The sequence below is a fragment of the Scylla paramamosain genome, chromosome 10, assembly GCF_035594125.1.
Source record: "Scylla paramamosain isolate STU-SP2022 chromosome 10, ASM3559412v1, whole genome shotgun sequence".
In the NCBI taxonomy this organism is placed as follows: domain Eukaryota; kingdom Metazoa; phylum Arthropoda; class Malacostraca; order Decapoda; family Portunidae; genus Scylla; species Scylla paramamosain.
Window position 1 is genome coordinate 14,395,001 of NC_087160.1, and position 8,605 is coordinate 14,403,605.

Genomic DNA, 8,605 nt, shown 5'->3' on the forward strand with positions numbered 1-8,605 from the left:
TTCTTTCATTTTCTTCTACAATCAAGTTTCTTTAATGTTCTTTATTTCATCTACTTCCATTTATTCCGTATCTATTTATTAAAAAAAAAATTTTTTATTTATTTTTGTTTCAAGTCAAAACAGTAAGCGGGTGATTTTATTTATTTTCCTCCGTTTTAGGTTTCTTTTTCGCTTGTATTAATCCTTTATCCCATTATGTTTTTCAGTATACGTTATCATTTCATGTTTATGTATTTTTTTTCATTAATTCTCTTAACAACATGTGTATTATTTTTATTATTATTTTTTTAATTCATATTCCTCCTCCATTCAATTCTTTTCTTTTTTTTTTTGTTTTACCCAATGAGCATTATCCTTTCGCGCACAATTTCTCCTTCACTTTTTTTTTCTAGCCTTCACGTTTTTTTTTTTTTTTGTCTCGTAAAAGCTTCACTACATATGTTTTCATCTTTCCTCATTTATCTGTTATGCACTTTATTCATTTCATTAGTTCGCTATCCTTTCCAGCTTCATTTATCTGTATTTTTCTTTGCTTCCCATTACCACTTTTTATCTTATTTTGTTCATCCCCTCATTATTTTCATTATACATATATTTTTCAATATTCAGTCATTTAAAACATCCTTTGTCTCTACCGCTCATTATGTCAATCAATAATTAGATATATATTTTTTTTATTTAATGTTTTAATAATCCTTTTTTCCACAGCATTCGTTTTTATACCATTTAATCTCATCAATCCTTTCCACAAAAGCTTTATGCGCTTTCACAAAATGATAATTAAATATAATTACGAATCACTTTCTCTTTTTTCTCATAACTATTTTTCTCCATCATCCTTTCAGCGGAGTATTTTAAAGTCCTGCAAAATCACGTACCTAATTGGCTACACCTCTAAAAAATTGTCTTAATGATGCTAATTTTCTAGAAACCTCAACGAAAAAAAGTAGCGAGACCAAATTATCTTCGAATTACGATCACGTGAAACAAAAAGATGAAAAGAAAGAAGAATCTGAAAATAGTGACGTAATGCTGCGAGAAAGAGAGAGAGAGAGAGAGAGAGAGAGAGAGAGAGAGAGAGAGAGAGAGAGAGAGAGAGAGAGAGAGAGAGAGAGAGAGAGAGAGAGAGAGAGAGAGAGAGAGATAAAACACACACACACACACACACACACACACACACACACACATAAGAACATAAGAAACAAGGGAAGCTGCAAGAAGCGACCAGGCTTACACGTGGCAGTCCCTGTATGAAACACACCTACCTATTTCCATCTGCTATCCCCATCCATAAACTTGTCTAATCTTCTCTTAAAGCTCTCTAGTGTCCTAGCACTAACTACATGATTACTGAGTCCGTTCCACTTGTCTACCACTCTATTTGAGAACCAATTTTTTCCTATCTCCTTCCTAAACCTAAATTTTTCAAGCTTGAACCCGTTATTTCTTGTTCTACCCTGGTTGCTGATCCTAAGAATTTTGCTTACATCTCCCTTGTTATAACCCTTATACCACTTAAAGACTTCTATCAGGTCCCCTCTTAACCTACGTCTCTCTAGAGAATGTAAATTCAACAGCTTCAACCTCGCCTCGTAAGGAATACTCCTCATCCCCTGTATCCTTTTAGTCATTCTCCTCTGTACTGATTCTAATAGACCTATATCTTTCCTGTAATGTGGGGACCAGAACTGCACCGCGTAGTCTAGATGAGTATAACAAGTATAACTTTAATATTACTCCCGGCCTTCTACTTTTAACACTCCTAAAAATGAATCCTAGTACCCTATTTGCCTTGTTTCTGGCTTCTATGCATTGCTTCCCTAGACGGAGTTCAGAGCTAACTATAACTCCTAAATCTTTCTCGTACCCTGTACCTACCAGAGTTTGGTTGTCTAATGTGTACCTATTGTGTGGGTTTCCTCTACCTACGCTAAGCACTTTGCATTTATTGATATTAAATTGCATTTGCCATCTATCCGTCCATTCATTCATTCTATCTAAGTCTGCCTGCAAGGCGATGGCATCCGCTTCTGACCTAATTAATCTACCTATCTTTGTGTCATCCGCAAATTTACTAACATCACTACTAATTCCACTATCCAAGTCATTGATATACATTAGAAATAACAATGGCCCTAATACTGATCCCTGTGGCACCCCACTAATTACATGACCCCACTCGGATTTCGAGCCGTTTATTACCACTCTCTGTTGCCTGTCACTAAGCCATGACCCTATCCAGCCTAACACCTTCCCATCTATCCCGTGTGCCCTAACCTTTCTCAGGAGCCTTTGATGGGGTACCTTGTCAAATGCTTTACTAAAGTCCAGATATAAGATATCATAACTATCACCATTATCTACTGCCTCGTACACCCTACTGTAAAAACTTAACAAGTTTGTCAGGCAAGACTTCCCCTTCGTGAAGCCATGCTGTGACTGTGACACACACACACACACACACACACACACACACACACACACACACACACACATCAACAATCTGTCACTTTCATGATATTCCTCCTTCCTTCATTTATCTATTTCCTTCTTCATTCCTCTGTTCTATTTCCTTTATCATCTCTCCTTCTCTCACTCATTACACTACTGCTACATAGGAGAGAGAGAGAGAGAGAGAGAGAGAGAGAGAGAGAGAGAGAGAGAGAGAGAGAGAGAGAGAGAGAGAGAGAGAGAGAGAGAGAGAGAGAGAGAGAGAGAGAGAGAGAGATTATATCAAATTCTCGCAAGGCCTGTGTTGATCTGGAATCATCTCGGTAACCTTAGGAGGGAACGAAGGAAGGAAGAACGCGGGGGGATGGGAAGGAAGAGGAGAGGAAAAGGAGGTGAGAGTGAGTGGAGGCTGTGTGAAGAAAAATAGGTCAAGGAGGAGAAAAAAGGATAGCAGAGGAGAAAAAGGATGAGTAGATGTTGGTGAAGAAATAATGGAGACGATGAAGGAGGAGGAGGAGGAGGAGAAGGAGAAGATGGGGATGTGGATATTTTCTTCAACACACACACACACACAACGGGTATATATTTGCTCTGATAGAATTTGGAAAGACTCTGTTCCATTTCATAAGTTGAACAATCCTTTTGCAGAGAGAGAGAGAGAGAGAGAGAGAGAGAGAGAGAGAGAGAGAGAGAGAGAGAGAGAGAGAGAGAGAGAGAGAGAGAGAGAGAGAGAGAGAGAGAGAGAGGAATGTAATACTTTCCTAGTTTTCTTCTGTTATTTATTATTTAATCACATCCCTTAATTCTTTCTTTAATTCCTTTATCATCATCTATTTCCAGTTTATTTTGTTTTCCTATATACTTCGAATCCATCATTAGGTGAACACGAGGGCAGTTACTTATTCGTCTTCCTCCCTCTCTGTCTGTCTCTCTCTCTCTCTCTCTCTCTCTCTCTCTCTCTCTCTCTCTCTCTCTCTCTCTCTCTCTCTCTCTCTCTCTCTCTCTCTCTCTCTCTGGGGTACAATGTGATCCACTTCTGTGCTTGAAGTGGAGGGATTAGCCACGTCAAAGGAGGGAATTAGTGTTGTGGTGGTGGGAGGCTGCCGTGGAGGGTACAAGAGTGGTGGGAAGGGTAAGCAGAAGGAGAAGGTGCATGGGGAAGGAAGAAGGAAAGACAGAAGGGAGGAGTAAACGGTAGGACGGAAGGAGAGATTAATGGGAAAAGGTAAGCATAAGGTGAATGGGGAAAAACATAGAAGGGAAGACATAAGGGAAAAAAGAAAAAGAAAGGAAAGGAGAGATTAATGGAGAGCAAGTCATGCTTGGAATGACTTTTCATGTAGTTTTTTTAATTGTTTATTTGGGTGAAGTGCTTTATTTCTTGCTTTATTTAAGTTTTGTTTTGGGCTTGAAGATTTTATCACACACACACACACACACACACACACACACTAGAGGAGGTGAAGGTTAAGGGCATTGTGGTCAGTGGTCAAGAGTTCCGTCTTATGAAACCGTATAATCTCAAACTCCATCTGCCGTTCTCAATTTTTTCCTTACCGTGGTTTCTGTCTGCCTCACTTGCCGTACATTTTTAAATTATTTTCTGATGTGTTCCGAGTGTTTTCTCATTCTAAACATTTATCGCTTTCCTCTTCATATTTTTCTTCCAGTTCCCTTCCATCATCCTTCTCTTCCTCATTCCAAACGTTTCTCTCTTTCCTGTTTAAATTTTCCTTCGGTTTCCATCGTTCTTCTTTCTCATTCTTACCGTGCCCATTAATCATTTTAACTTTGCAGTAATTTCATTCATCTATTCTCCTTTCAATCATCTTTTATCTTCTCCACTAACTTTTAGCTCTCTTCATATTCCCTCCTTCAGTCTCTTTCCTATCCTTCCTCTTCACTTCCAATATTTAGAGTGATTATTTCTCTTTATATCGCATTTTCTTTTATTTATTGTTTCGACATTTATCTTGATCATGTTTGTTTTCTGCTCTGTAATCACTTCGTATCTTCTTCTCTTCCTCTTCCTTCTTCCCTTCCTTCTGCTTCTCTTCCTTTTATTTTTCTCTCGTCTTTTTCAGTATTATCTTTCTAGGTCTCCACTTCTATTTTGTCTTCGTCTTTTTCTTCTTTTCTTTATCGTTTTCTAATATTCGTTTTCTCTTCATGTAGATTTTCTTTTTCATTTTTTTTGTCTCTACCATCTCTCTCTTATGTCTTACTCCTTCCTTATCTTGTCTCTTATTTCCTAACTTCCTCCCTTCTTCTGCCTCCGCTTCAAAACAGATACCTCAGTTCTCATGCAGAGTGTGTGTATGTGTGTGTGTGTGTATAAGAGAGAGAGAGAGAGAGAGAGAGAGAGAGAGAGAGAGAGAGAGAGAGAGAGAGAGAGAGAGAGAGAGAGAGAGAGAGAGAGACCGGAACGAGGAGATGAAGAGATATCATTGAAAGAAAAGAAACAAAGACATGTGAAAAAAACACTTACATACATACTGAAAAAAAAGTATGTTGAGAGAGAGAGAGAGAGAGAGAGAGAGAGAGAGAGAGAGAGAGAGAGAGAGAGAGAGAGAGAGAGAGAGAGAGAGAGAGAGAGAGAGAGAGAGAGAGAGATAACGTAATCACCTCCAAAGAAACTTATGACACAAGCTTCACCAAGTTTGTTTGTCACGTGGTGTAATGATGTAATGATGCAATGCTGCGTATGAAGGTTATAAGCCATCCACCGCCCTCCAGCATTAACCGGCAGAGGCAGGTCGAGTAGATAATTTGCTTTGAACATATAAGATTTTATAAAAAAATAATTACATAAATAAAAAAAATAAAAAGATATTGATAAACAGCTTTACGTAACCTTCATAACTTGACTTCCCACTACCTCTCCTCCATCGGGAACTACCAAGCAGGAGTGAGCTGGCCAATGTTAGAGTTACTGGATTATTAATCTTGTACAGCACCAAAGGCCTAACAAAATATTAAAACATCAATATCTGTTCTACCCTCCATATTTTTTTTTTTTTCACTGTATATTAGAAGGGAATCGTTGAAATTTCATATTGATATTTTTTACATGTTAGAGAGACTAGGAAAACGGGAAAAAGGACAAGTAAAAACAAAAACTTTAAACAGCTCTGAAAATGAAACAGGAATGGAAGTAAAAGAAAAAGCCAAATTAGTTTGTTAGGATAAAATGATACTCGAAATTCCTGTAGGTCAACTCTTGGAAAGGTAAAGTACCGATAAATAACGTCATATAACTCCCATTACTTTTAACGGTTTTTTTTTTTTTTTCAGTGACGAACACTTAACAGAAATGTCAGGAGGAAAAAGAAGTATATTATATAAAGGATGGGTTCTTGTTTTTTTCTTTTATACTATGTAGCGCACAGATACACACCCACCACCAACCCACGAACACACACACACACACACACACACACACACACACACACACACACACACACACACACACACACACACACACACACACAAAGGGAAAAAGATAACGTAGAACATGCATTACTACATGACACGTGCACACTGGGCTGAAAGCATGAAAGTCTGCTTTGTAATACTCCACTCACTTTTACACTCCAATCAATTCTATCTCACTTTTTCCCTCTCTCTTTCACATCTACTATTTATGACTCACTCTTATGACATGCTTAGCACAGATTTATTCCATTTATTTTCTTACAACTTTACTTCTGCTGGCACTACTACTATAACCACCACCACTACCACCACTACTACTGCTACTATTACTACTACTACTACTACTACTACTACTACTACTACTACTACTACTACTACTACTACTACTACTACTACTACTACTTTAAATGGAGGCGAATACCAACACGACCAAGAATTTGAGGAAGGAAGGATAATGTTATGATTACATAGGGAAACGCGACTCTTTTAGAAACTAAATTACGTAAAAACTCTTTATTGTTCTTTCTCCGACTCTAGAGAGAGAGAGAGAGAGAGAGAGAGAGAGAGAGAGAGAGATTAAGACAAACTGGCACAGACATCTAAACACACGGCCAGATATCCAGACAGGGAAAAAAAAGTAAAAAAAAAAAAAAAACGTCTATGGCTAAAAGAGGAAGAGCGTCGAGAGCCAGACCAGCAAAGGAGCACAGAGCACGAAATAACAATGTTCATTAAGCACCAAAAAATAAAGGAAAACATAGCGGCCAATAATAACAGGCAGGACGCGTTAAATAAAAAGCCAGACGACGCACAAAGGAAAACACTAAAAAGACCCTCTGAAAAATAAAAGGAGAACCAAGACAAGACGCGGAGAAACACCACGAGGACCTGCAGGAATACCAGACTTCATTTAACACTCTCTGTATCACGACATCGGTTTAATTTCATCCTATAAGACTAAAAATTAAAAATCATATCCGTCGTAATGAAGGCATTGAAAATTATCTCTAGTTATTCATCCACTACTATTATATCTCCCTTTACTTGCTTTTCACGAATAACAAAAGATTTCGTGAAGCTCGGAACGTGTCTCTACTTTTAAAATGGGAAATTTTGCAGGAACTGAAGATGTGCAAGTATTATGATGTTTTATTCAAGACGAATCACAAGATAAGGTAGTCTCGCTTCCTTGTCTTCTGGGTACGAAATAATCATACACCGATGACTATGGGTTCCAGATTGTGTGTTGGTGAATGGGAATACAGGAGAGGGAAAATTTAGTACTGAGAAACGACCGAAAATAAGTTACTAGAAGAGGTTGGGTCTATCTGCCATGCTATTGTAGGAATTAAAAGGTCAAGAATAAAAGGAGGAAAAGTATCTCAAAGATCATGAAGAAAAGAGGAAAAGTATCTAAACAGCTTCTTCGAAAAATTACAGTAATCTTTTCATTTCTTCAGACTGCCACTAGTGTAGCTGCTTTATCCTGCAACACTAATAATTATATATATATATATATATATATATATATATATATATATATATATATATATATATATATATATATATATATATATATATATATATATATATATATATATATATATATATATATATATATATATATATATTGTTGTAGGATACAGCAGCTACACTAGTGACAATCTAGGAAGTGAAAAGGTTAACAATTATATAAAAAGGATATTCTTGTGAATTATTTTTCCATAATGAACACTCAAAATAATTCTCTGGTGACTTTGATAAGAGCAAATCTTTCATTGGGCGGAAAAAATAAAATAAAATAAAATAAAAACGTGAAAAAATGTACTTTTAGAGCAAGCACTCTCTGATTATATAAAAGAAAAAAAGACTAAGCCTCTTTAAAAAGCATGTAGGGTTACTGAAATGCTTGATGATATACGCAAAGCTACAAGTGAGACGCAAGCAACACTGTTGTTGATGCTCCGCAGTCAGAAATAAAATATCATAAGAAAATATCATTGTCATATTCAGTAATTAAATCCAAAAATGTCAATCAGTGACTTTCATTCGTATAATTTCCAGTAAAGGCTGAGGAAACTTTGAAAAAAATTATTATCATTTCATTACAGCAATATGTTCATTAGAACAATGGGAGAACTGCACTGTGACCTATTATTTTCTATGATTACTTTTACATTAATATTACGTGATTATGATGGCAGCAGCAACACCAACAGTAGCAATAGTAGAAATAGTAGTAGTAGTAGTAGTAGTAGTAGTAGTAGTAGTAGTAGTAGTAGTAGTAGTAGTAGTAGTAGTAGTAGAAGTAGTAGTAGTAGTGGCAGTAGCGGTAGTAGTAGTAGTAGTAGTAGTAGTAGTAGTAGTAGTAGTAGTAGTAGTAGTAGTAGTAGTAGTAGTAGTAGTAGTAGTAGTAGAAGTAATTGCACAAGCAACAGCTCCAACAGCAGAATCTCTTAGTAGTATTTTCTTTCTAAAATTACATTTCCCCCAAGATTCTATGGTCATTCTTCTCCTCCTCCTCCTCCTTCTCCACAAGTGGTTTGTTACAGCTCCACAAGACTCTATGGTCATTCTCCTCCTCCTCCTCCTCCTCCTCCACACGTGGTTTGCTACAGCTGCATTCTCATCATTTTCCTCTTTCGTCATTAACACACCATTACATAACCATCCCCACCACCACCGCAACCACCACCACCACCACCACCACCATTATAAC